The sequence below is a fragment of the Melospiza melodia genome, chromosome 1 (assembly GCF_035770615.1).
Source record: "Melospiza melodia melodia isolate bMelMel2 chromosome 1, bMelMel2.pri, whole genome shotgun sequence".
Lineage (NCBI taxonomy): Eukaryota > Metazoa > Chordata > Aves > Passeriformes > Passerellidae > Melospiza > Melospiza melodia.
In genome coordinates this window covers 140,239,940-140,267,352 of record NC_086194.1, presented here as the reverse complement: position 1 = coordinate 140,267,352, position 27,413 = coordinate 140,239,940, and the positions used below count along the sequence as shown (strand labels likewise).

General features: G+C 38.1%; 1 protein-coding gene across 13 annotated transcripts in view; it reads right to left on the bottom strand.

Annotated features, from left to right (window-relative positions):
• Window positions 1-27,413, bottom strand: part of SULF1 (sulfatase 1) — a 128,636-nt gene that overhangs the window by 79,862 nt on the left and 21,361 nt on the right. For 11 of the 13 annotated variants that reach the window (XM_063170025.1, XM_063170018.1, XM_063170035.1 and 8 more), the window contains one exon: window positions 18,721-18,818. The exons of the other annotated variants lie outside the window; for them this stretch is intronic. The gene's annotated coding sequence lies outside the window, so the exon portion shown is untranslated. The remainder of the gene's footprint in view (window positions 1-18,720; window positions 18,819-27,413) is intronic. 13 annotated transcript variants of the gene reach the window in all.

Below are 27,413 nucleotides of genomic sequence, written 5' to 3'. Positions count from 1 at the left end.
ATTCTGCAATTTTCCTTGGATGCTAGGTAGTTATGTATTCAGTGAATAACTCCTGCCTTTTCCTCCAAGAAAATCACATAATGTATGCACATCAAAGCCGCTGTCGATAAGGAATTAGCAAGGGATCACCCTGCGGAGGGTCTCTCTGTCCCTGAATACTACTAATAAGGTAATAAGTATGAGAGTTTCCTCAATATGTAATTGCTTACTCTTCATCTCAGCAGGTTTTTCTTTACCTAATCATCAGCAAAATAACCCATGTAAACCACAGAATAGTCTAGTTGTTTGATCAGTCCCTTTCTTTGTGTTAGCCCTTTGATATTTAACCTCCCATTTCAGCCAGCCTCACAAGGATGTTCTCCAGTGAAACAGTATGTCTCATTTGATGCTATATTAATCATTTGGAGAGAAGGTGCATGTTGCTAGGCTGGCAGTAAGTGTATGCATGTGAAAGCAGGGCCACAATGAGTTTCTTCTGCCACAGACCAAGAGCCCTTCATCTTTATTGACCTAGGGAGCGGGTCAGATATGATGGCTGCTATAACAAAGACATTTCTTCAATGCAAAAATGCCTTTGCAGTCACACCACCCAATCAGTCTGAAAATCTTAATTTTATTTGTCTTTAAAACACTTCAAGATAACAGCACAATATGACTGACATGCTAGAGGAAAGGCTAATACTCAATCTTTTCCAAGCCATGACAGACATGCAAATTAAATCTAAATGGAGATTGTAAGCCTTTTGGCAAACTCTTAAGTAACTTTTCACCTGCTAACTACAGCAACAGTTATCTCCAGAGGAAAGTAACTTCGTCAGATAAATCAAACTCTCTGTCTCTACTACAAAAAAACCCAAACAAAAACCCAAGAAAACCCCCAAAACACTAGAAAAAGCTGTTGTGGTAAGCAATGGGCTTATAGTGACTCTTTTTACTCTGCCAACATTTTTTTTTTCACCCAGCTTGTGAGAGAGCAAGCAAATTTCATACTCACTATAGCACATATCCCTGTTATTTTCTGTGATCAAGCACATGACAGTTAATTTTGTGCAAGTGGATGCTGAAAAGCAGTAACTTAGGATCAACTTGGATTCAGATAAAGGATAAAAACTTGCATGTGAACCACAACAAAAGAAGGCTAATACTTTCACCATTTATCCTAGGGCACTTTCTTCAGCCTCACCTGAAGAACAAAACTTCTAAGGTCACTTAATTGAAAATTAATACCCTGACACTTATGTATGTGTTACGTTGGAGGGAAAAACTTAATACTTAAAAAAATTAAACTTTAATTTATATGACAATTTCAAAAGAAGAAAAATCTAAGATAATTAATGCAATTTTCAACAACAGAATAAGCTTGTACCTACAGAGATACATGACACTGTAAAACTACTCAGAGATTAGGGTTTGTAAGCTGTGTGGCAAATATTATAGGGATCTTAGTTTATATCCTGTTTCATGGGATGAAAAGGAGCGTTTAACTGCTTGGCTCCTGCTGTTTTTGAATGAAAATCCAATGCTTCATTAATATTTATCCCTTTTTATTCTAACCCTACTATACATGCTCTCTTTTGGGAGTTTCAGGAAAACCAGCAATTATCACATCAAAGGTCATCAGTCCACCAGGGAAACTTCAATCCTTAACTGGTGGAGAATTGCTGCAGCTTTTGCAAACATCTCAGATCAGGCGAGCAAGTGTTTTCCCTCCTCCCTTCCCTCCTGTGACTCTTGTTGGTTTTATTTAATCAGCTTAGAAGACCTCCTTAGTTTTCCTGTGATGCCATACACTATCCTAGACATCAAAAAGATTTTTATACTGCTGTTATATTTATACAGAGGGAATAAAAGAATAACAACGATGATTTAACCGTGCTGCACAAGAGGTCCAGAGTGGCACAGTCTGAAAGACTCTGCTTAGATATCCAACATATATTTTTGTTAAGGTCAGTTCTGAAATTATTTGCAACACTCTTGCTTACTTCAATAGCAACAATAGCATTAAAGAAAGAAGATGATTCTTCTGGATGAAAATGACAGAGATGTTCACTTTACTGCACAGCAGAAATCAGAAGAACCACTGAGAAATGAAAACTCTACTCCTGCCAACAGCAAGTGTTAAACAAAAAATATGTCAGTCAAATGCCCAAGATAAATCAAGAAACTGTTTTCAAAATAACACTCTTTAAGAAAATAATAAGTTCTGTGTTACTTATCTTTTGGCTTCCTAGCCCCTAAGATAGTGCATTTTGAAACTATTTTGGCAATCCTAGGTACTAAATATGTTTATTTCTTTCTTGCAAATTAGAGATAAGTTTTCCTAGAATCATATGATGCCAAAAATTGAGATATCTGATAAAGGAGAGTGAGCTGGCAGAGTAAATGTGCTTTCTTCAGGACTGAGGAAGATAGATCTGATGACACACAATGGGAAGGACACCACATTCATCTGTGTTTTCAACCTCACTGGAGAATGGATAACCAAACATCATTAATTCTGAGTATTACTTTTTTGGACTCTCATATGTTTGCACAATGAATTGATTTAGGTCAGTAGGAGTCTTGATGTTAATCAAAACATGACTTCACTGTCATGGAGCCTGCTAGCTTGGGCATCTTATCCCCACTAAAACAAAGCATCATTCAGTGCTCAAAAAAATAATAAAAATAAATTTTAAAAAATCAATCAACAAAACTGTCAGGGACTATTGCTCCACTTTGTTTGAAGTATTATTTATTTCTGACTACTGTTTCTGCCTCTGATTCTTTGCACAAATCCTGTAGTCAAGTCACTTTAAGTAAGTGTTTTCTACTTTATATGTGAAGCTGTGCAGGGAATTTGTTTTCAAGATATTGTCAAGCAAATCTGAATAATTTTATCCAACTTACTTTTTAAATGTAATTGGTTAGTTGGTCAAAGTTAAAAATTTAATGCATGCTCTTCAGTCCCTCCTTTAATGACAGAGAATCAGAGGGAACACTCCCATATACCAAGCCAAAACAGCTGCATGCTTCTGAAGCATGGTTTTCACTTTGATAGAATTAAAAGGTTTTAATTCCATGTTTCTCTGCCTTACAATAAAAGCTAACCTCACATCTAAGAAAGTGGGATTGATAGTGGAACCCTGGAAAAAGTTAAAGATAGAATCTAAAATGTTAGGCTTTGTGCTTTCCCAGATCAACTGCACCTGCGTAAGCAGTATGATAAATTATATAATTGTTAGGTGTGATGATTGTTTAGTAATTAAATGTAATTATTATATAACCATAAGAAGAATAGTGAGAAACTATGTTGGAAATTCAGAGAGGGACTAAATTTATGTATACAATAGAACAATATAAGTTTAATAATTAACATGAAAGTTATGTAATGATAGAGTATAAAACATGATCATTTCGGATGTATGGTCGGAGTCAGATTTGGGTTGAACATACCCCGATTCCCAGAGCTCTTAATAAAAAGCACCGCATATAATCCCCCGTGATTATGTGTTCTTGAACGCTAACAGGATGTCCCATAAGAAGCCACAGAACCATAAGAGTCTGAAATTTCAGCCCTTCTCTGCTTTGCAGCCGTCTTATCAAGATATGAGCTGTATGTACCTCCTGCAAGAGAGAGCTCCATCTTCATGAGAATCTTTTGGTGAGGATCCTGTCCTTGTAGTGCTTTTGATAGGGCAGGAGGCAAGTGGGAAACAGGCAGAAGAATTGTTTCTTCTCCCAGACAAAAGAAAGCTGCTGTCTTACAAGGCTGGGAATAATGGTATTGCACTACAGCTTTACATCACATAATTGCCTTAAGTTCCTTGGACACCTTGCTAATGCAGGGCCTCCTCTACAATTAATGTACTTAAAGTGAATATAGTAATTTGTTTTTACTGTACTTTCATATTATTGCACCTGGTCCTTGGGTATTTAAGGGTTCAGTGCGGTTGGCACCGCGGTTGGTACAAAGTAAACTCAAGAATTAGGTAGGAGCATTTTTTTGTATATAAAATGGACTTTGTTAAAAAGTGGCATGAAATGTTAAACATTTCATTTGTTCAAATATCTAGGTGACTAAACATTTGAACTTGACTCCAGAACAGGAATATTTTCACAACAAAATATAGTGTGTTGAGGAATTTTGCCTATGGCTATGGTATGAATGAACTAAATCATCCCATAAAAAGACACATTTATTCCATCTTCCACTGAGAATGTAAAATAAAGGAATTTGTATAGTATAACAAGCAAGCTTTTATTCAAGCAGTGAAATTTTACTGTTTTGTTTTATGATTAGTACATTTGGCCACACTGGTGTTATCAGCTTCTTAATTCCTAGTTACTGCTCTGTTTTCAGCTCTGCTAACTTTGGTACAGTTCACACAGATTTGAGAAAAAGAGTAAAAAGAAGCTGCAGAAGCAGCTGAAAGAGTTGCACTCCAGTGGACTGAAAGTTCACTCAGGTGAGCTGAAAGGAGCTTTCCAGGTAGGAAGCTGTTGGATAGAGATAAGGGACACGCCAAGGGTCTGTCAAGCGAATGCTAAATATGCTAAACTAGATTCTTAAAGTTGAAAATGACAGCTAAAACCACAAAAGCCTTTTTGAAAAGTTTCTGCTGTTAAAACAGAGACATGATTCCTCTTGGATAAAAATCCACTACAGATATGAAAACCCTTGTCCCATCAAAGCTCAGCTGCAGCACTGTATCATGTGTAGCTATAAGTTGTCAGAAACACACTGAGGCTCTGAAGCTGCTGCAGAACATTCAGCTCCAGGAGACTTACAGGACAGAAAGGATGTGCTAACAAAAGCTGCTCTAGATGCTGTGATAAGCACTGAATTTCATCTACAAAGAAATGGTTCTGAGCTTTGTACAGAAAACTTTCTGTTTTCTGAATTATCTGAATGACAGTTCTGCAACAGGAGCAACTTGAAGACAGATTAGTTTGCTAGTTACATACATACACTTAAAACTTCTGAAGCTATAGGGAAAGATGTGTTTTCATGAAAGAGGCTTTCTTTTTCCAACAGGCTAAGGAAATTAAATTGAAGAATACAGTATCTGGATTACATCACTGTAAGGGCAAACAGTAAGGACACTGTAAGGACAAAGTACATTGGGTTTTGCATTTTAATTAAGTTATAGTGTGTCTATACACTACCACAATCACAGTGAAATAAAAGATTCATGTGAAATGGAGTATTTTTACTTGTTTGCCTCAGGTACTGCATATTGCAAGACTGTTGCTTGTCTAGACACAAGACCGTGACTAACTGATGATTAATTAGTTTAACTTATACTCTCATCAAATTCATTACTTTCCTAAGTAATTTCTTAAATGACTTAGCTCATGTAGGCAAACTTGGGCAATTATTGACATAGCTCAAATTATTAAACACTTATAGCAGAAAGGCTTAAAGAAATACAATCAAACTGAAGTCTTACCAAATGTGAAATTTTCTCTGAGGTCACAGGCAACAGATTTTTCTGGCTCCACAGAGCTTTCAGAATCTGTTCCACATGGTGTGTCTTTGGTCCTTGTTTTGATAAGGGAAGATTGAGGGACTTACCCAGGCAATTAGCAAGGCATGGTTGGAACTACCTGTATTTATGGCAGTTCCCAATGCATTTAACAGACAATGCTGACAGCAATTCCCTTCTCAGTTTAAGCAGTGTCTTAATTCTGCCGCTGCTTACATTAAATGCTAGGAAATTTGGATCAAAATCTTGACTACAGTTATGATCTAGAAATACTTTCTGTATGTGATTGTTACCATCTGGATCAACAGCTTTGTATTTTGTCAAATATCAATCACAAGTGGATCAGGCTGTACTCCAGTGAAAAACAGGACCATCCCAATGTAACTCTTATTCACCTTTCAAATTGTGAGACTCAATTAATTAATATTTTAGAAAGTTTTTGATTATAAGTTGCTATAAAAATAAAAAATATTTGCAGGCCAAAGAAATATTTTCTTCATCACAATTAAGATATTTTTCTTGTTACATTTTCTCTAGTCATGTCTCTGTCTTGTCCATGTATTTTCTTTTCCATTGTCTAACAGAATGTTTGAGGTTTCTGGTGTCGTTTATACACAAGCTGACATTATAGTTTTGGAACCTCTGATACTTGAAATAGAACCTTTGAAGGGAAAAATTAACATAAAGTCATAAAGAATCCTACTGAATTATCCAAAAGTTTATTGTTCAGAATTCTCTGCTCTTGACAAAATAAAACCAAGGGCCTCTAGGAATAACTTTATTGGAAGTGCCTCCATCAGATATGGAAGCGCCATGCTTTAACTGAGCAATTTTCACAGCCCCCATAAACTGCTAAGACTTTACTAAATCTGAGCCTAGGCTTTCAAGTTTAGTCTAGAACATATGTGTCTCACTGTCATGCGAAGAAACTGCATATGAACTGGTGTTAAAAGTTTGGAGAAATTGAAAAATTAGTGCTGGAGTGCTATTTCATCCCATAGGCTTGCAAGAGCAGTCCAGGTCAGTGTCAGCCTAGGACTGATGCAATGAAGTCTCCTGATGTGAAGCACATTTTAAAGATGAATACGCATCTTTAAAATGGATTACTTGTTGGCAGCCTAAAAACATCTATCCTATGAAAACTAAATAAAGCACTAAAGTCTCCTCAATCTATAGCTATCTAGAATTGAGTTTTCTGATTGAACACAAGTCCATGCAACTCCTCCAGTCACTTCAAAAAGACACGTTAGTTGAAATTGAAATATTAAAATAAAATAAAAGAATTTTAAAAATAAAAAAAAAAAATAAAATGGGGCCAAACTGTCTGGAATCTTGTAGCACAGTGCCTCCTCTAATAAATTGCAAACTCCTCTTCTAGAAAAATGCACCGTGGTTCAGAAGTAATTCTTCATTCCCTCCACCCCTTGTCACCTGTCAGACGGTCACCTCCACCAAAGCCAGCTCCGCTATGGGTTTGGCAGAGCAGCATTGAGCCAAAATTAATAAACCCCAGCTGGATACAGGTCAACACCACCAATCTCTGTGCTTCCCAGGGAGCTGGCTTACTATGGAGCCAGATAAGATTTATATGGGCTTATGATCTCCAGTTCTGTGCAACTCAAAAGCAGCTGTACTGATTACAGAGTTGAGATGCTCCTGGAAGGACTTTAGAAGCATTCATACAGCTCTCTCTGCTTCAGCTGATACCTGTGGCATGATTAATCTACAACACATGGATAATTTAAGTGCTGACTGTATCCTGCTCCTGAATGGGTGCACAACCAACATACCTAGCGAGGCAGTGCTGAGACAGAAAAATTTAAGAGCTCTGAGCTGAAAAGAAATTAAACCCCTTCTTTATTTCTAGGCTGTCAGCAACTTGTTTTGCACAGAAAAACAAGACTGAATCTTGTTATTTAAAGGAAGGCTGGAGAGTCAGATTCACCTCCATGCATGGGATCAAGCATGGAGACCTATGAATCCCTTCAGGTCTGTTTTGAGCACTTTGTCAGTGTTCCATGGGTCTTGGGATCAGCCTGTCTTGTGGTATGAACCCTGAGGCCTTCATCATACTTAGTGTTAAACAAGTATGGTACTAATCATTATTTGGAATTGTTCAAACTCTACAGGACTAGCTCTCTGACTTCTGGTTTTAATATTTTCCTTGGAAATGAGTAAGTGTAATTGACTTATGTAATGCTTAATGGGAGTTAGCATTACGAAATGTTTATTGACCACCCTGAATAGCTTAAATATGAAAAAAGTAATCTAGAGTTACCTGCATCACGAATACAGCATATATATCCCTCCCATGATAGGTAAATAAAAGTCAGTTAACCATGCACTGGATTTTAATTACACCTGATGGCTACATAACAGAATAGGACTTTATTCACGTTACAATCACAACAGTTTTAATTCAATCACTGTCTACTTCACACCTACATCTGCATCTACTTAAATGATTCACCTCTGCACTGCTGACATCAAGATTTAATTCCTAAAATGCTGGTAGATGTTTAAGCTCTTATGACAGAGGACAATCTAGGACAATCTAGCCTGTACAGTTGGGGGAACCTGGAAATTATTTCACTGTCCAAGCTCCACTGGCTGTATTGACTCAAACACTTTTGCCTATAATGGGAGTCCAGATATTCACAACCTAGCACCTATGTCTAAGTGTCCTGATCCAACTCAGCAGATGAGATAATTGGTGTCATTTTCTGAGCTATTGCCTTACCCTTTTTACAGAAAAAATATTGAAAAGTGAAAATTTGAAAGTTTTAGGACATAATCAACCTACCATACATACATAAATTGAAATCTCCCGGTGATGCTCCTTCAAGTTGCATGCAAAGGTACAATTATTGTACAAGTACAAAAGTGACAGAAGAAGAGGAAGAAGATTAAATAGTCACAGTGGGGACAGTTTCATACATTTTCATGATTTCCCAGCTTGTGTCTGGGGAAAAAGTGATTGTCACAAGGCTAGAAGTGACACCTATGTCTTCATCGACATCTCCTTACAGGTGCACATACACGTACATGTTTTATGTTCCTTTCTTATGCATGCATTTAAAGCTTAGTACACTTATTTTCTCATAAAGGGAGGAAAAATATTAATGTTTTGCAATCTGAAGTTCAGATGAAAAATATAGGCTTGTGTTCAGAAGAAAAAATTGTAACCCTGAATTTTGTCAATGCAAACAAATAAAATGCTGTTGCCTTTGGAAGAGTGACACTGACAAAGCAGTACTAAAAATATTTTTTAATGCTTTTCCTTTTGCTTTAGGGAAGTTGTGCCTGAGTACCCAATGTTACTGTGAGGGGAAGCATGGCCAGCTTTGTCCTCTAATATTTTTTTACTTTCTCCTGAAGCCTAATACATCAACATACTCGATGGTGGTCTGTTCCCCTTTCTCTGCTCAGCTGTCCTAAACACGCTCAGGGAAATGTCCAGATCCCAAATTTTGCCGTGAAAAGCTTGAGGGCAAACTATATTCCATTTTCAGGTACTTAGTCTCATCTTTTTGCTCCTTATATTTCTTTTTGCCAGTTTTACACCTTCTGCAACTTTCTACAGAGATAAAAAATGCAACTAAAAAGAGAATAAAAAGGAAAATACCCAGAGAAAAGTCTATGGATTTTAAAGTTATGTAAACTTTGTTAAGAAAAACTGTGACTAAAGGAAAAAGAGAAAGGAGGCAGTGAAACAAATGGCACAGATGTGAGAAAGGCATGTCCATGTACAGATCTGTGCTGATTAAGCTAATCAGGTTCAATTAAATCCTTTATAGGCACTTCTAGGAACTGTGACACATATACAAACAAATTAACAATCTCTGTTGGTACTTGGGTCACTACAGCATGAACCAATGTGCTTTTCAGCAAGTATTCCACAAATCACATCATTGCCCTTTCAGAGAAACTCAGGGGCTTAACTTCACAAGAGCAATTAAAATAATCCATACCTATCGTGCTGCATAGCTCAAGATACCTCAAGTTCTTTGGAGACCTAATGCTGGGCTTCTGGGTCTGCTCAGTTGTCACCCTGTCTATGTTGCACTAATTGCTTGAGATCCTGCCTTTTAGCTAAAGCTGTTTGGGAGATGCAAAACAGGCATAATTCTCCAAAGGACTCCTATTTGTGAAGCACACACTGTTCATGGAAAATTCATGGGATGCTGGGGATCCATCAGAAACTGGAAGTCTCAATTTCAAGGGTTCCTCTTCATGAAGAGATCTGGAGATCCAGCCCCATCCCAGGAGTGTTCCTCAGTCACCAGGCAATGGTGACGAGAGGTTAAATACACCTCTCCTAGGAAAGCTGGTCCTGGTAAGATCCGTATGCTAAGTGGGGGGCCTTAGTTCTGCAGGTTAGATCTCCTGATGTGATGATGGGCTGCTGGCATTTTTGAGATGTTTCTGCTTCTCATCAAACAAAAATTTTGGGATAATGTAGAAAGAGGCAAAGAGCAAGCACCGAGACTGAGGAAGGACATGACTTCAGGCTCCAAGCATCTGTTTCTCAGAGAAGACTGACTGTATCTGTGTTTGTGCAAGAGACAGCTATCTGGGGTATCCAAGCCCTTGTCATCCACTACAAGCTGTTATCATTTCCCCTTGCTCAGATCTCATGCTGGGAGGGAAAAACCCCACAGCTTGTAGGTGTCAGATAATACTTAGCAAATTATGTTCCCAGAGCATTCTAACCTAAACTCCCTTTATTGCCCTTTGCCTCAGAGAACAAAACTTTTCTCAAAGCACTCTTCACCACTCCAAGGCACAGGAGAAGTCATGTGTACTCTGTGACTATTTGGGAAGTTTCGGGCTCCCATCTGAGTGGCTTAATGTATTTTCTGATTACCTGTTAGAGATGACTCACAACATTGTGTAAATCTTGGTATTGTTACACCGTATTATTTTGTCACTCAACAACGCAGGAAGGAGCCAGGAAAGCAGCACTTCAGCTCTGCTCCTGAGTTTCAGCTATTTGATCGGGCTTCCTTCCTTAAGACTGGTGCTCACAAAGTTTCACAAAAGCTCTTGTTTTCTATAACCGTAATTGTAAGTCTAGTTTGACCTACCATACCTAAACATATTTTTAAAAAAATGTTCTTAGGGCTAAATATATAAATGATTCTTTCTCTTTCTTTTTTTGATCAAGAAGAAATTTTCCACCCATGTAAAAATTGTTTGCTATTTAGCTAAGGGCATAAACATTCCTTTGGGAGGTCTGAACTAAATGAGGCTATAGATTTCAGAGCTGGAGGTTTAATGATTCCCTCAGCTGTATGCTCAAAGGCACAGGGCCCTCTTGGGCAGAGGCTACACTTTGCCAAATTCATTGAATGAAAGCTAAAAAGACCCTGAACCACTCAAAGACAGAAACAACTTGTCATTACTTGCACTGTCAGTACCTGAAAACATGTGACCTTTGCTGCTGGCAAAGTTACATCTTATAGCCCAGAGGTATATCAAATGAGCTTAACACAGAGTCAGTTTGACACTAACATTAATCTAGGGCTTGTGGACTTAGGAGAATCACACATTTTCTTTTATAGCTTGAAGCAGGTCAAACATCTCCCTTTATTGAAACGGTTTTTCAGTTTTCTCTGCAGTTTTAACAGCATATATTATTCTAGAGCTCGTTAACCCCTTGTTTAGTTTGCTAGCATCCATAAAATGACATCACTGAAATGGCTGCATTTCAATGATGGGTGAAATGATCCCTCTTGTTTTCTTCATATTGTGAAGTAACAGCGCAACATGAAAATGTTTTACTTTATTTGTACTTATAGAAAGGACCTGTCTACAAAAAAAAAAAAAAAAAAAAGAACCACAAACCAAACCAAAAAAATAGACAGTGAAACATCAGAGCCAGAAATTTCTTATGCTGTTTTTAGACAGAAAGTGCACTCATTTCAAGTTTGGATGTTAAAACTGATCAATAGAACTACTTTTTCATTATTCAATATACAGATCAAGAATGCACATTAACTATTATCCTGCACTGAAAATTCAACTTGCAAAGTGATGCTTTCTTACTCAGCAATTTTACTTGATGAATAGCAAATTTAGAACTAATGCAAGAGCAAAACCAGAAGAGAAGTCTTCCAAAGATAGATGTCTCATTCAGCTGCTACAATGGTAGGACAGGACATCTAAAATTTGGAGGCAGAAAACTTTTTCTACAGAAATGTATCCAGTGTAGCCCATCTACCTTTAGCAATAGGGATTTCTAAGATAGAGGTTATGTTTGTAAACTTGCTTGCAGAAGCTGAATAGCTTTAACAGGGTCACTGTAACCACCATGAACCACAGAAGACATGGAACCTTTATGATATTGGTCTTATGACAGAGTTGCACATTAATAAGTATCACCACAAAATTTTCAGAAGTCAGTAGAGCTGTTCTTCCTTTCATATATTCCTGGAATGAGACAGATCCACTCAGCTCTCTCTTACCACCATTTTTTCTACCTATAAGCATTGCTGTATTGTCTATTCTAGTTAATAGCCTGTGAGTTAATAGTTAGATCTTTGTTAATGCTGTATTTCAGCACCATGCTTCACTTCAACTTCTCTTTATTTTAATGCCAGCCTATGTTGTGTGTGTGATACAATACTCAGATTGGAAGAAAAATCTCAACAGAGACTTTTCTCACCAGACCCAGCCAAAAATTGCCATGCACCTGAGAATCAGATCATGCATTCTTAAGTTGGTACAATAGCAGATGGTACGAGATAGAAGAAAAAATAAAAATCACCACTTCCACCCCAAAATATTTTTAAAATGCACATCTTCTTTTATATGGTTAAAAATTCATCATGATCCTGTTGGGTACCTTGAGGCATAAAATACAGCCACTATGTTTTGAACACGGTAGAATATAATCCTTCTGGAATTTTAAGTGTAACCTAAGCATTAGGCTGTGCAAACACAGTTCACCACTTCCATGGCATTATGGCCATGGGGATATTTATGAATTTATCTGAATCACAAATGAAATTCAAAGTCTAACTTTTCACAGAAAAACTGTTTTCTTTTGTTGTCTGGATTATTTCAATAGTCATGCGGAGCTTTAAAAATTCAGGAACACACAGCATACACAATGGTTTAATTTGGTACTATTTAAACTATGAAGTAGGGGAGGCCTGCTACCTAAAAGAAAAAGTTAATGGGTGTATAAGAATCTAAAAATGCTGGTAAAGAATGTTTTCATTTCAGTTACAATTACTGTGTCATCATATCTTTATTTGCTTTTAATTTGTTGCATGGTTGAACATTGTCACTCAGTCATGTCTATGGCTATTTATAAATATAAATTTAATGGCTATAAAGACCTGCTTTGTTAATCAGTATTTGTATTTTATTACCTTAGTCATCTTAACTTACATCTCACAGGATTTCAAAATCCCATGGAATCTCTGATCACTGAGGGGTCAGGGAAAGCCTGCAGTGGGAACTGTTGTGGCCTGCAGCTTCCAGGATCAGCTCCTGGAGATAAATGTGCTCCCCGTGTGATACACGGCTGTTGAGCCTTGGAGCCTGGGATTTCTCTGTGGCATTTATGAGCATCCCACTACTGCCTTACCCAAGCACTTCACAATCTTAAATGTGTCTGTCCTGAGAGGTGGTGAAGCAATGTTTTCCCTGGGGCATTGGCTATGGTGCTGGCACACAGAAAGTCTTGCCCAGAGCAAGAAGGTGGGACTAGATTCCTCTAAATACCAGCTTATCCAATTAACTAGGGCGTCAGTTTTCTCACTGCAATGTCACACCAAAGAAGCTGAGAAGGGGATGATATCTTATATAGGGAGTCTCATACAAACACCTCTCTCTCCTCTGTACACATTCCTGTATATTAGGAATCACAAAACTGGCTGGAAACCCATGAATTTTTCTTCCACATGAGGAATAAAGTGTGAAACATGGTTGAATTCTTCCCCAGAAGTAAGGAGGCAGTGGGGAAAATGATTACAACTTGAGGCAGCAATAAGGAATGATGTCTTATGTAAAACTGCAAGGCAACTACAAATGCTGGAAAGTTTTACCATCACTGTTTCTTGGCCCTGAGTCAGTAAGCTGCTTCATTGCTATGTCAATAGCACATATATAAACACATGTCCAAATACTTTTCTCGCTGCAAGTAGATTTAAGCAGTTGCAGATACATAAATTTTTTCTGGACGTCCAAAAAAGTCCTCTGTGAAAAAATGTTACCCATATACCCATGTACCCCACTCAAAAAGCATTTACAGTTTTAATATTACTTTATCTCACCACTTACATGACATTAGGCAGTTCTGCCTGTTTGCATGCTTTTGCTTTAACAGTTTTCTTTTGTCATTTTGGTCTAATGTGTAACATCACAAAAGAGTTTCCTTTCTAGTAGTTTTTCTTTCTTTCTTTCCCAGACTATACTATGTGATCTAGTTCCCATATGAACCTCATGAAGACGAACAAGGCCAAGTGCAAGGTCCTGCATGTGAATCAAGCACAAATATGGACTGGCAGAGAAAGAATTGAGAGCAGCCCTGAGGTAAAGACTTGGTTGGCAAGAAGTTCAGCATAACCCAGCAATGTGCACTTTGAGCCCAGAAAGCCAACATGCTGGCCACTGACAAAGAGAGTGGCCAGCCTGTCGAGGGAGGTGATTTCACCCCTCCACTCCATTCTCATGAGACCCCACTTGGAGTGCTGCATCCAGCTCTTGGGGTTCCCAGCACCAGAAGGACATGGAGCTGTTGAAGCACATCCACAGGAGGGCCATTAAGATGATGAGAGGGCTGGAGCACCTCTCCTCTGAAGACAGGCTGAAACAGTTGGGATTGTTCAACCTGGAGAAGAAAATGTTCCAGGGAGGCCTTAGGGCAGCCTTTTAGTACTGAAGAACAGGAGGGGGACATTTTACAAGGCCATGTAGGGGATGGCTTTAAAAGGCATAAGGATCAGTTTAAGTTAGATATTAGGAAGAAATTCTTCTCTCTGAGGATGGTGAGGCACTGGAACAGGTCACCCAGAGAAGCTGTGGATGCCCTGTCTCTGGAAAAGTTCAAGGCCAGCTTGGATGGGGCATTAAGGTCTAGTGGAGGGTGCTCCAGCCCAGGGTGGGGATTTGGATCTAGATGGTCTTTAAGATGTGTTCCAACCCAAACCATTCTATGACTATGATTCTATAACAATTAAAATCCAACTAGGGCAACTTTGCATTTTCGTAAGAAAAAAGTTGAGATACTTTTGGATCAAGTTACTGGCAGTAGAAGAGAATGGTTGAAAAAAATCACAGTTTTTAAAAGTTCATCTGATGGGAAATCTTTGGGAGGAGGTAGAGGAAATAATGACACATACAATTCTTCTACAATATCCACCTTAAAAACATTTCTTACATGAAATATTATTTTTATCAGACCATGCATGTTTTATTTTGGTGCCCTTGCATGGTTACATTTCTCCAGTAAGTAATGACTGATACTGGACAGGAAGGAAGTGACTTGGCTCTTGCAAGGAAAAAAACCCACCACCTAAATGCAGGAAAAGGTTCATAAATACTTCCAGAGACTAGCAATTTGACAGCTTGCTCTTGAAATCCTAAGAGTAAACTTAGAAAAAAAGTTCCTGCCTTCCTTTTGGGGCAGGTTGGAAGGGAAGCTCTTTGGATCTCTTTTACTCCTGCCCGTGTCTCCTTTCCCGAGCACGCTCTGAGCACGCTGCCCATGGAACTGCTGACCGCCTGTTCCTCATTAAGGCATGTGGCGCAGAGAAACTCACCAGCAAGGAAACCAGTGAAGCAACATAATCAGCAGCTGAGAACCCCTTCCCACTAAGTAGCAGGAGGAAACGAAGGAGAAAAACCTCATCCTTTCTCTTTGCAGCTCTACTGGTGTGAACTAATTTAATAGGGATGAGCAGCCACAAAGGCAAACAAGTTAAGTGACATGTGGTAGGTTACAGATATACTAAAAATGAAGCCAAGAATCTTCATTTTCACAGCTTCTAAAGGGAAAGCTCTGAGATCACAGACTTTCTACTGTATTGACAGTCTGTAAAAAAACTCCCTCTAGATCTTAATCAACTGTGTATAAAGAGAAACATGGGAAAGGCTTATGTGTGAGAGTGTGATGGGAAAGAAAACCAAATGGAAAAGGCTCTTGTTTACCCAGGTCAGAACAGAAATATGATGTAGGCAAGAAAGTCACAAAATGTAGAGGAAAAGAAGGGGCAAATTTGTGCAATTTTCTAATATCTAATTTTTTCAGCTATAAGTATTGTAGTTAGAAATTATTTACCACTCCTCCTTGCCTTTCAGCTAATAATCCTCTTCTACATAATCCACTTTTATTAAGTGAGAAACTTGACAACAAGAGAGGAAAAAGAATCAGTTTTATTGGCAAAAGTGGAATATGGTACTCAGAGAACTAAAGTCACTGGTGGTAGAGATCACACAGGGGTATGCAGAAGTGACTAGTTTCTTGTCAGGCTTGTTGGCAGATAATCTTTTTGTGGGTGCATGTCTGAACTTGTATAGGCACACAATACAGAGATGCACCTCTCTGTATGTGTTAGAGGACTTTTCCTAAAGAACCTCCCTATTTTTGATGGGTATTTCCTTGTGACCTTTTAGCAGGAGAGAAAGAAAAAGCCTCTAGACAAGGAGAACACTTGACAAAATTCTGGCTAGAGAAAAGCTTATTACAGATTCAGCACAACTTGGCTGCATCCTGTGTAGACAAATAAAAATGAAGCATCACAGCACAGAAAAAAGGAGCCCTGAAAAAGGACAGTAGCTCTGCTGTACACCTGCAGGCAGGACTCTCAGCAATATCTTGCTGATGGGCCCCCCTCAGTGTGCACACAGTAAAATGAAGGGTGATGCACTGAACTGCAAGAAAATGTTACATGCTCTAATGTTCTGTGTGTCTGTTCCTCAGCTTCCCAACCTCTCCTAGCAAACTACTGCCTGTTGGGATTTTTCTGAACTATTCTGTGAGACCCATCTGACCATCTACCTGGGTTTCTCTTGGAGACACTGCTGGTCAGCCCCATACTCTTGACCTCATACAGATACACTCTCTTAAGTCTTGTAACATGCAAGCTTCTCCAGCTCTCATTTCAGGATCATGCTCATTTCAGGTGGACTGAAATGGGTATTTCAAGCTCTTTCACTTCCCAAAAATAAACTGGGAACCCTGTGTGTATATTTGGAGCTGGAACTGGGATACATGTGTGGGCAGTAATGAAACTGCATTTCTAAAAATCTGACCCCCGGGGTTCAGTACAATTCAGCTTAACTGAAGTTGGATTGTGGAATGTTAGTGGATAATGTGCCAGAAAAGTCTTTGCACTGAGTGTGTCATTAATAGATTATATACATAAGAGACATGATTCTTAAGCTTCAGGTCAAAAAGTTGCCTTTACATTTTTCTTGGAACTCCCCAACTATTTTATCCATGGTGCAAGTGATAACACTTTATTTTATAATAAATATTCTAAAGGCATTCCTAATACTGACAAATGTGAATTACATTTCTGTACATTCACAGTGAGAGGTTCATTATGACCCTAAATCTGTAGAGAAAAGGTATGTTTATAAACTTGTAAAATCACTCTAGAACAGCAGATAATGTAGTCAATGAAGAGTGAACCACTGAAGTTTCACGTTAGATAAAAAAATGTTCAAGCTCTAAAAAAAATAAAAATTAATCTCTGGATCTGCAAAAATTCTTGGAATTCTTCCAATATAACATCCTTCTTAAGATTATTTGGGCTTTCTGCCTTTGGTAGACTGGGAACACGACCAAAATGATCACTTGTCATTTCATTGAGCAGGACTGGAAAGTATGGCAAATAATAATCCAATCCATTCTCTCCATCAAAATCAAGAGCACTCATTTATATCATATTATTCATAACCTCCACTTCTGTGGAAATCTGTGGCATGCATTTTCTTGGCCTTAGTCTGGTTAACCTCTTCAAAAGCAACGTAGGAAAATTATAGATAAACCTACAGATAAATGTAGTAAAAATTTAGATAAAGCTGGAGAAAATTAAATTGGAAATTAAGTTAATTACTAGATCACTGGTATAGGAAAGTGTGGATATTCTGATATGCTGCATGCAAGAAAATAATATCTGCTTTATATGGGACCATTATGCAGCCACACATCTGGAGGGAAAATAAAGCAGATTGAATAAGCTTATGTTAATTCTAGTAATTATGAAACATTATCTGAAGATCTGGAAATTTAGATATTTTGTAATTAAAATAAACTATGAGCTAACATGTCAGAAAGTTACTGGTTCCAAGAAAATTCCATACAAAGACTTGCATGTGAAATAAACTTGATGTATACCATCTGTCTTTCACTGCTAGCAATGTCTTAATTTTAAGTTCAAATTTACCTCTGCAACACATATACCTGCTATTAAATCACATGCATTTGCAAATTGTTTAACCAGAAATACTTTATGTAAATGAGGTGACAGAAAATAATATAGCTGGGGGAAAAAATGAATCTCAGAGCATTTCAAACTCCCTGCTCTGTGTTCTGTCATGTGGCTTTATATTTTTATTTGTTAAGCTGAGATGTATGATTTGATACTGAGTCTATTGCCATAATTCCCACATCACGAGGTCACCACACAACTTGCTATGAGTTCCACCTAAAAGTCAGCCAGACCTTGAAAGCACAGAACTATCACAGATACTTTGGAATTGCTTTGGCAGAGTCACATAAGACAGCTTGCAAAATGCTTTTTCTTTACCATGACCAGCTGCATACACTGAGATTAGGTTCATGTTTTCATAATCGTCATGTTCACATAAACAAGGGAAAATTCCAAACCATTATTTTTGCTTAATGTATATCTTTCCCTACAGGAAAACTGCATTTTATCTTGATATAACTGAAGTCTATTAAATATTCCTTTTCATAAAAGCAAGACAGCATACATTTTTTCACAGGATATTATTCAATAACCACAAAACATAGAATTCCTGGATGTCTTAAAAAATAGAAAGTTAATAGTAGCAAACCTCGGATTGAAAAGCTATCTGTGTAATCATTCACTGGGTTACTAAAATGTGAAGGGTCCTTGGGTTAGTCTCGAGCCTTTAAAGTTTGGCAGAATAGAACCTCCAGATATACTACAGCTTAATTATTGACCTGACATAATACTTAAACTATGTAGCACAAGCTGATGGCTTATTTGGCTAAATTAATTGCTGAATACACATATTATTTTTGTACCTTTGAAAATTTCCTGAAGTTAATGTGCCTTGGTTAATTTTCATAGCATTGGATAGAAGTCCATATGTCTTGCTCAGTGAGTTTATTATGGGCACAACCTGCAAAAAGGGGAGAACACAATAATATTCGTAAACTACTAGGAATCACACAGCTGCAACACAAGCTCAGTTCATACTGGGGTTAGAATTTATTTGCAAAATTTAGCTTATGAATTCCTATTTACTTTGCTGAATCACTCTACAGAATCAAGTTTATCACACATAATTACCTTGCTTGCAAGTTAGCAGGTTGCTATAGTTAAAATAATTGAAACTTAGAGCCTTAATATACCCCGTTTCTAATGATTGATTCAAATATCTAGATGTTCATCACTAAAATCTGTAACTTTTCATGATATTTTCTGAGAATATTTGTAATATTTTAATTGAAATTTCTGTTTTGGAGATAGTTGTCTTAGCTTTCATAATTGTTCATTGTCCTTTGTTAAAATGAAATAATATTGAAATCATATATAAATTAACCACAAATTATTCCATTTTGTCTTTAGGCATCCAAAAGGTAGCTACCAGTATCTGCTTTATTAATCTGAATGCCTTGCTCTTCTTCTTCCTTTGATAAAAAGCAACTGGTATGTATCCACTTTCTCTGCTTTTGAACCAAGCTACTATAAAGATTCCAGATCTCATAGGCGACTTCAGTCAGAAGGTTTCCTGACAGAAAAAAAAGAGCTTTGCTTCATTTATTTTCATGAACACAGTAAATATTTTGTTGATGTGAGCCATAGTTTCAGCCTCAACTAGGCACAAGCTTTTGACAGAAGAGACACCACCTTCCCCCACCATCCTGGCAGCGATTCTCCCCTGCCTGTGCCAGCACAAACACTCCTGGGGCTGAGCGGAGCCAGGTGAGAGAACCAATCTCTCCAAGTACTTACCATGCCAGCCAAAATTATTAGAGAAAACCAGCAAACAAGATTATTTTTCAGGTGGGTTATTCCTTTCACCCTGTGTTGTCACACCAGTTCCAGTGCTCTCACAAAAAAGGAGGAGAACCAGGGGTCACCACACCAGAAGTTGGCACGTGCAGCTTGAAGCCCTCACCTTGAACATGTGGGCACTGAAACCACCAGGCAGTGCTTTCCTGCCTAAAAATCAGCCTGTCAGTTTAGAGGGCATCTCTCTAGACTTTCTCTTCCTCTGTTGTGAAGTCTCTTTGTCTGTCAGTCTGTCTGCTCCCCTTCTCCGGTGCGCCACCCTTCTGGGAAGAACAGCCAGCCCCCGGCTGCCCGGTGCTTGCACACTCTGGAGCAGCTCAGAGGGCTGACTTTGGCTTTGGAACACTCATCCTTCACCGTCTCTTACAGCTGTTTGTAAGGGCAGTGGCAGAGAAGTCTATCTCTTTTGAGGCTGGTGAGTGCACTTAGATTCTTCATTTGAGAACTTCTGAAAGGTCAAACTGAACCTTATTAGGAAAGCCCTGGTGACTTGCACAGACACCATCAATGCAAACAATGAACACAGATGGGGAGCATTATTTCAGTCACAGCTGGGTACCTGGGACCAAAAAAAAAATTCCCAGGATAACTGGGGCATTTATAGCTCCCAGGGAATGGAGTGGGAGGAAAAAAAGAATGAACTCTCCCTTCAATAAACCCAAAATAGAGATAGTATAAATCAAAACTGAGGAGCCTGAAATACATACAGGCCTAATATGCTGCTACAAAATGAAATGTAACCTTTTCTTCTCTAATGCAGAACAGGTTAATACAGTGGCATAAACAGTAGACTCATTGTCTCAGTTAATTGGAAAGGATTGTGAATTTTAAATCATCAGTTTTTAGGCAGCAGAGATTGTGAAGGTCTGAATAAGTTTAAATCAAAAGCTGCCAGTATTTGGGAACTTAACAAATTACCTCATAGTTATTAGCATGCCATAAATAAATACCTGCAGTATTATGGTCCTCTAAATCTTACCTTTTTCTTATGCAAGAAAGAAATATTATCATTATTTCCCACTCTCAGTTCAGTCCTTATTTTTCTGTAATAAATAAACCAATATAAATTACAGCAATTTCTAAGCAATAAACTTAATAATATTTTGAAAGGAAAAAATCCCAAAGAAATCACTATACCTATCACTTTACTTCTAGCAGTAAACCCCAGCACTGCTGGGGTAAGAAAAACTTTGCATACACTGATGTTTTTTTGAGCTGTCCCATAAACTTCACTGGGACCATGGTCTCAAATTTCAGCAGGGAGCAGTTACAGCAAAATATATTGGTATTGCAATTTTCTCCATTTATAAACAATTATTTTTCTATTTAATTATTTTCTTGAGAAGATTATACAGGCAGTATACAGTATCTACAGAGGGCAATAGCTCTCTAAAGGTGCTTCTGCAGGTGCAAAGCAGAAATCCAGCAAGACTTATTTAGATTCCAATCAGTAAGTTCAGTTAAGCCTGCTTCCTAATAAATCAAAACTCAAACCAATGTGCTGTTAGGTTTTCAGTTTAGTAATGGCTTTGAAAACCAGTAGGTCTTCTGCAATTTCACCTTGAAAATTTAAGCTCATAATCTGTGCTGAACACTCTTAGTGTTAAAAAAATACAGAGGCATGAAATAACTACAGAAGTAAAAATTAATGTTATTCTTGTATTTCATAATATGTGGCTTTGGATCTCTTTTATTTGAAAGATTAGTTTGTCCAGCTTTTAATAAAGTATTATTATTGTTGTTTGGTTTCCAATTTTTTTAGCAGGGTAGTAATTGCTAGGATAACCAGACTGAAGTGTTTCTTTGACATTGTCACTAGCTACTATTGAACATTTTTGCTCACCATTAATGTCATATAAAGTTATGGACAACTAATGAAGCCTTGTCTTTCTCTCTGGATACCCTCAGCACCTTTCAGCATGTCATATTGCTTGGGCCAAGAGGTGAGGGATTAAAGAAAGGCACTCTCACTGTCAATGACCCTCAACACAACCTGTCTGTCCCAATGGCCACACAAGCCCCCCTTTGACCACATCAGAGGAGCCAGCAATGCTCTGCCAACCTTCTGAGTGCCATAACTCTCGGTGACCAGCCCTAGGGATGGGTGAGTGCACCAGGGCCCTTCCCACAGGAGCTGCTTGAATGAACAGGAGAGTTAGAACATTTTTTTTTCCCACAGCAAAATCTGTGTTATAATGAAAGGCCAAGAACTCAGAAAAGACATACATGTTTTTTCCACTTAGCCTGTTAGCTAGACCAAGCCTCATGACGTGAGGAAATAGCAGCCATCAGCTACAGTATAAGAAAATGTGAAGGAAGGATAGGTATGTAAATATTCAAGATGATTAAGCATATTATTCCTTCAGTTTTAAAACATTAATGAGGTCTCACTCTGTTTTGTAACTGTTGCTTGTTGCAGCTACATGGAGAGGTGGGCTGTGATGCCTAAGGCCAGATGTTTAGCCTTAGTAATGTGAGTGCAAATCCCACAGAAAGGATGACTGCATAGAAGTACCAAAGGATGAATTTTGGTCCTTGAATTGCTATTAAAAGGAGTATTTTTCTCCCCTATTATTGTTGTTGTTATGGGAAACAAATTGGGCAAAGAATTTTTTGGAAGGAAAGGGCTTTCTAATGGCCAAGAATGTAATAGCAAAGAAAATAAAATAAATTATTAGGATGAAACTAAGCTAATGAAGAAAACAATGGTTAGAACAGCAAATTAAACAGAGGGAAGATGCTTAAAAAAACATCTTTACATCATTCGTGTTCACAGTCAGTAAGCTGACTGCACGTGGACAAGAAAATTTATTTTTTTCATTTGTAAAAATATCTCCCTCTGTCACTGAGAGAGATAGATGATTTTTTTATATACATTTTTTTTTCTCACTAGGCACTGTAGATGTTAGTTTCAAGGAAATGATAAGACAAAATCAAGAATCACCTAATTGCACCATCTGGGGTGAAACACTGATTTTAGGAATCTCTTTATCTATACGTAAAAAGAGTAATATTAGATGATGAAACAGAGTAATGATGAAATAAGCCCTTGAATGACATATAGTAGAAGAGTCAAATAGCACTGGAATCAACAGGAATCTTTCCATTTACCTAAGTACTAACAAGTCCATGCAGAGCAGAAAAATGCATATGGAGATGGTAACTACCATTGTCAAAGTTTCCAGATCCCTGTTTTCCACATTCATGAGCATATGAAAATACAATGCTTTCCTGTGGGTGTACAAAAGAGTCCATTATGACTTAACTTTTGAAAGGAGGTTGTACCATAATTTTATTCTATGGAAAAAGGATTCATTTTTTGCTTGAAATACTGCTGTGTTTAAAGAAATTGCATTTGAATTTTAATTTTTCTTTTCCTACTTTTATTCTTCAGGTTTCTGTGCATCATTTACTACCAAAATTCTTAACACAAATTCTTAATACAGCCAGGAACCTTCTCACAACACATTTCCAAACTGCAGTACAGATGGAAACTTAACAGCATCCCATGATGAGAAAGGCTTACAGCACACTGTAATACATAAAATTATTATTTATTGTTTCTGCCTTTGAACAGCAGGAGTTTAGATACTGCCAGATGGCATATTGTTTGGGAATTTGGGGGAATGTAAATGCATCTGTGGCACTGAGAGAAATCCTCCCTGTATAACACAGATAACCCATAAAACATAGGAGAGGTTTCTGTGTGCAGGACTTTTTCCGTACCTGGGACATATTTCCAAATAATTCCAGAAATACATGGTAATACATGGTTGTAACCATCTCCTGGGGCTGCAATCATCTTACTTAATTTCACAAAAGAAGCACTGTCACAAAGCCTCCAAGGAAGACCTGAGGGACTGCAGGGAGTGTTGTGTGTGATTCACTTCATCTCAGACAGACCTGAATTTACACACTCAGTTTCATGCCAGAAGGGAGGTCTTTCAGAAAACAGGAAAATACCAGACCTACCAAACATCTTCCTACAGACTCAGCCCAAGACATGTTCATTTCTCCTCAGATCTATAGTGAACAAAGAATGACCTCATGCAGCAGTTTCCCTTTTCACTCAGAAACAACTTTATTTCAGTGGACAACTCTGTGATTTCAGTGTGCATTTCCATATCTATAAATATTCTATATGTAAGTTAGAAGAGCAATATGATTGCAGATATAACTCACTGAAAACAGAATGAACTAGAAAATATTTTGGTGGTGGACTTCACCAATAAATGACAATAAATGGACAGCAGAATCCAAATCCAGTTACCCAATACTATTTTTTTGCTGGACTATCAACAAGAATGATTGCAAAGCAGCCTGAGGAGCCACAATTTATGCAAGCATTGAATTTTCTTCTGGCTTTGTCTTTCTCATTGACTTCAATAGGCAGTAGGAGGTATTTCTGGAAAAGAATATAATTTAATATTTCTCAGAACTGCACTCCATTATTGACATATAAGGGATCTTCAGTGTACACAGAGTTCTCACACTGCCTGGCACTGTTATCAGGCCATCTAGCCTTGCTCATAATAGATTGAGAAGACAGAGTAGTTAAAAGGCACCAAACGTCAGCAACTTATGAACTTTACTGACTTCAGCACTCATTCAGCAGTATTGTCATCACAATGGAAACTTCTATTGTTTAAAAAAAAAGGATCAGCCTATGAAGATCAATACAACATCTATTTCTGTATTCAAAACAGCACAGTTATAACTGATCTCATATGCTTTTAGATATTCATTACTCAGTAGGATTATCTCATAGACTAATTTGTAAGCATTTTTGATCACTTACAGCTGAAGATGACTTGCTACCAATATACTGCATATACAAAAAGCATTTCAGCATCAGTTATTAAATCACCCCTGATGAACATTTCTGGGTGAGAAGGTACAGAAGAAAACTACTTGCTGTCACCTTTTTGAAGAGTAAATACTGCTTTTAGCAGTCATGAGCAACCCACTTGAATTAAATAAAATCAAGCTACATAAATATTTGTTCTCCTGAAACAACTGGCTTCAATAATTTAATTTTTCATTATTTTAGTGGATACAACTAAAAATTACAGTAGCAGTTGAATTTTTGAAAAAACTGGTAGCCTGATGCAGGAATCTGTTTTGCTACACTGTGAAAAAATGCTGTCTACGGGATTCAAGTCTGCTTCCCAGTGCTTTGCTAGCTAGCTGGTGACAAAACTAGACACAATTCTTAACTTCAAAAGAACAAAGGCAAAAATTCTGCTTTATATCATAAATGTAGAAAACAAAACCAAGTTTTGAACATTAAGAGCATTGAAGTAAAAAAACAATAAAGCCAACATAGTAGGCAATAGAAACATAATAAACACTCTAAAATAATAGAAAAATATTAAGTTCAATATAAATTTATTACTTTATATAGAACTTGTGATTTTTTTCCTTGATATCACCAGAGGGGTTATGGCATTGTAAGAGCAACTGACGTCATCTATCTGAATTTGTGCAAAATGTTTGACAATGTCTCTCTGTCTATAAACTGGAAATGTGGGGATTTGATAGATTGAAAACTTGTTGGATAAAGAATTGGCCGGGTGATCACACTCAAAGGGCTGAGGTCAGTGGCTCAATGCCCAAGAAGAGCAGTGGAAATGGTGCCCCTCAGGGGTCTGTATTGAGGCTGGCACAGTTCAGCATCTTTGCTGGTGACAAGGACAGTGGGATGGAGTGCGCCCTCAGCAGGTTTGCCTAACACACCAAGCTGTGTGCTGCAGTTGACACCCTGGAGGTGGGGATGCCATCCAGTGGGAATGTGACAGGCTTGAGAGGTGGGTCCATGCAAAACTCACGGAGTTCAACAAGGCCAAGTCGGGCGAGCTGCATCTCAGTTGAGGCACCCCTGGGCACAAGCTCAAGACGGGCAGAGAATGAATGAGTGCAGCCCTGGGTAGAAGGAACTGGGGGTGTTGGCTCACAAGAAGCTCAACATGATCCAGCAACGGTGCCTGAACCCAGAAAGCCAAATGTGTCCTGGGCTGCAGCAGAAGAAATGTGTCCAGCAGGTCAAGGGTGGTGATTCTTCCCCTCTACTTCCCCTCTACTCCTCTCTCATGAGACCCCACCTGGAGTGTTCCATTGAGCTCTGGGACCCCCAGCACAAGAAGGATGTTGAACTGTTGGAACACACCCAGAGAACGGCCACCAAGATCTGCAGACAGGCTTGGAGAGCTGGGGTTGTTCAGCCCACGGAAGAGAAGGTTCTGAGAGGACCTTAGAAAAGCCATTCCGTAACAAAAAGGGGCCTAAAGAAGCTGGCAAGGAACATTTTACAGGGGCATGTAGGGGCAGGACAAGGAGTAAAGGCTTCAAACTGAAAGAGGGTAGGTTTAGATAAGATATTAGAAAGAGATTCTGTAGTGTGAAGGTGGTGAAGCCCTGGCAGAGGTTGCCCAGAGAAGCTGTGGATGCCCCATCCCTGGAAGTGTTTAATGCCAGGTTGGATGGGCCTTGGGCAACCTGGTCTTGTGGAAGGCGCCCCTGCCCATGGCAGAGAGTTTGGAACTAGACAATCTATAAGGTCCCTTCTAACCCAAACCAGTATAGAATTATGTAATTCTATGCATCTATGATTGGTTTTATCTCACAAGTGTACTAATTCTGAATAGAACTTAAGACTTTGGGGATATTCTCGTTATCATCATTCCAGTACCATCAATCACTAAGGAAAGGGGCAAAAAATATGTGTCATCTTACAAACACCAGAAAGGAAACAGAATCTCCTTGACATAGACTTCTATACAACCATTATAATTTTTCAGGGTGTAAAGCATTCCCCTGTTTCTTGTATGCAATTCTGAGGGGAGAAAACTATTAATTTGCATTTGAAGGGATGTCCAGGAAGACCTGGCAGCCACAAAATAGACTTAAAATATTAACTAATACTCAAAATAAATGAAGGGGAAGGTGAAACAAGAAATTTTTTAGATGTGACTTGATGAGGGTTAATGAGTCCTCAATTAAATGTGTACTTTCTTGGTTGATAAAATATGAACATATTCCTCTGCCTTACTGTTCTGGCTGATTTTTCAGCAGCAAAACACAGCTTTTTGTTTAGCAAGAAACACAACCTGCTGACAAGGTTGTTTCAGACAGAAAAATAACTCAGGGGTCTTATAAAACAGATTTTCCCTGTATTTCAGTGCTTAAAATAACAAAGTCAGCGTGACCCAAAACTTGACCACTCCTTATCGCCTTCTGAACATAAAGAACAATGCCACTGCAACCAATGAATCAAAAAGCAAGATGATCTTCATTAAAAAATTTAAGGAACAATTGAGGAAAGTGAAACATGAAGGTGAGGAAGGAGAGAAAAAGAAGCTTACTTGCTGGAAATTTGCCTCTCTTATTTGGAGAATGCAGAAGTTTACTAGAAAAAGACAGAAAAGAAAATAAATGCAAGTAATAAATCTTTTGTGTTAGCTTGTTAATGTCTGTGCTTTAAAAATTTTTATTAGCTTTTTTCTTTTTTTTTTTAAGAAATGTGGAACTGTTCCATGGACACAACTGAGCTCTGCCTTCTGTTAAGGGTTGCAGCACCATTGAAGTTCGAAATAATTTAAGCGGTTCTGTTGGGCTTTCAATTCCCCCACCTTCTTTTTTTCTTTCAGTGGATTGAAATGTGACCAAATAGCAGCATGACTGTGAATGGAAAAGATAATTC